The sequence below is a fragment of the Sardina pilchardus genome, chromosome 6 (assembly GCF_963854185.1).
Source record: "Sardina pilchardus chromosome 6, fSarPil1.1, whole genome shotgun sequence".
Lineage (NCBI taxonomy): Eukaryota > Metazoa > Chordata > Actinopteri > Clupeiformes > Clupeidae > Sardina > Sardina pilchardus.
The window spans coordinates 25,493,152-25,495,651 of NC_084999.1; the positions used below are offsets into that span (position 1 = coordinate 25,493,152).

At 48.4% G+C, this 2,500-nt stretch overlaps 1 protein-coding gene across 2 annotated transcripts in view; it reads left to right on the plus strand.

The window, feature by feature from the left end:
- cdk14 (cyclin dependent kinase 14) overlaps nucleotides 1–2,500 on the plus strand; it is a 194,875-nt gene that overhangs the window by 117,053 nt on the left and 75,322 nt on the right. The window lies entirely within an intron of this gene.

The following is a 2,500-nucleotide window of genomic DNA, read 5'->3' on the forward strand; positions in this document are numbered from 1 at the left end:
GAGAGAGACAGACATAGAGAGAGAGAGAGAGAGAGAGAGAGAGAGAGAGAGGATGGCTGAATTGGTTATACGTGTAATAGCCTCACCTACAGGCGATGTGTCCGGAACATGAATATTTGAAGAGGTGATCCGCCTTTGGTATGTCTCAGGAATCCCGTAATTACCCCGTCCCTGTCATTTCCCATCATTCCACAGCGCTTGATAATTAAGAGCGTGCGCGGCGGAGGGGCATGATGAATTCATATCCATCCCCTGGCCCAGGTAAATAATTCATACAGACAATTACAAAGATGACTAGAGAGGACTGCGGGTGCGTGTGTGTGTGTGTGTGTGTGTGTGTGTGTGTGTGGGTGTGGGGAGAGGGGGGTGCGGGCAGAGGCCTGTAGGACGTGGAGGTCGGTGAGTAAACATGTTAACTGATGAGGTGAGAAGAGAGGCAAGCGTGCACACAGACACACACACACACACACACACACACACACACACACACACACACACACACACACGCACACACACACACACACACACACACACGTAGACACTGAGGGAGAGGGTGAGGGAGAAGGGCACCTACTGCTTCAGTTGCTTTTTTATCAACGCCTAGGAGGCTGTGATATCTGCTGAGAGCATCACCTATGGCAAGTCCTCAAGGACAAAAAGATAAAGGCAGAATATATCAAAAAGAGGAACTGGAGGAGAGTGTGAAGAGGAGTTTGGCAGTGTGTGTGTGTGTGTGTCCGTGCGTGCGTGCGTGTGTGTGTGTGTGTGTGGGGGGAGAGAGAGAGTGGAAGCGCAGGAAATAGGTGAAGGATTTCTGAAAGGGTATAGAGTCCAGGGAGAGGAGGAGAGGAGAAAAGATTAAAAGGTCAAGCAGAGAGTAGGAGTCAGCAGCGACTCAACAGGGACTATGGAGGAAAGAACAGAGACATAAAGAATGAGAGAGAGAAAGAGAAAGGGGGAGAGAAGAGGGAGAGCAAATAGAGAGAGAGAGAGAGAGAGAGCTGGCTTTTTAGGGATCTGGAGCGTCTGCTTGCAAGTTCAATGCCAGCACACTGACCTTTGGATGACGTGTGTGTGTGTGTGTGTGTGTGTGTGTGTGTGTGTGTGTGTGTGTGTGTGTCTGTATAATGTGTGTGAGATATTTGGACAGATTTGAGTATGTGGAGGTTTTTTCTGGCGGGGTAAGATGAGCTCATTTGCAAGTGCTTGTTTGCTTTGAATCCCATGTTTTAATATGGATAGTTGTAGCACCATCAAGTTCCTTACCTTGTGGAGCGTGAAAGAGATTACAGATCTTTGCAGTCTCTAAGGTGAATGGGATTATAGTTTCTATTGCAATAACGGCTAAATTAGCTACAATTGCCTTAGTAATATAGAAAAAATGGTGTCCTGATACCAATTAAAGATTAATGTTAGAGTGGTACAGCAGTTATTAGCTGAATGTAGGTTCAAGGTTCAGCTCCAAGGGTTCGTACTTTCATGAATAAACAGGCAATTAAAGCGGAATGTGGAAATGGTCTGAACTTTGCAATGTTCCAGGCTTGGCTTCCAGAGCTGACCTCTGCATATCAACTAGAGGAAGTGTCTGTGTTTTTCAGTCTGCTATTTCAGAGCGGTATCTCTTTGTCTGGGATTTATGTATGCTTCCGTGTGTGTACGTGTGTGTGTGTGTGTATGTGTGTGTGTGTTTGTGTGCAGTCCTGTCAGGAATTTAGCAGTCGAGACAGCGCTGCCTCATCACTGTGAGGATGCACGATCGCCTAGCTGCGTCGAGACTCCTGACATTTCCATGGGCAATGATCCTTTCCTCTTGTTTTCCTCTCCTCTCCACCCATCCCACCCCCACCCCTCTGATCTGCCCTCTCTCTGTCTCGTGCCATGCCAGCCTCTGTCTGCCCCCTGACGACGGTTGGCTAATCCTGCCGCCACGATGCCCCATCTAGACGTGGTCTGCTTGAAGGGCACTGTCAATAAACGATAGTTAATTGCACCACTTTGGAAAAGGCCGCGGGGCTCAATGATGAAGGCAAGCAAGGAGAGGCATCATAATTTGACCTTAGGGCTGACGCATGGTACTCAAGAATCTGCCTGGAGCCAGACAGGTTGGTATTTTAGAAACAGTGCCAGTGTAGTGTGGCATCCTATGGATTGTAGACAGTTCCAGTTTAGTGTGTGGCATCCTATGGATTTTAAACAGTGCCAGTTGTTGTCACTAGTTGTTGTCACTAGTTCACCCATCAGTATGATTGTTGTGACTTGTGTCTTATAACGGTAAGAGCCTGTTTGGCGAGGTAGCTGGCCATGGTCCTGGAATGCCTGAAGTGGAGATTGCGTTGAAGCGATGGCCACTTGCACCTCCTTGTAAGGAGGATGAGTAACTGGGCTATCAGTGAAATGGAGGTGTAGGAGGAGGAGGAGGGAAAACTCTACGAACGCCGGGGCGTCTGTCATGAGGAAAAGGAGGCCGGCTTAAATACACTTGCAGCGGGAGGCGGGTGAG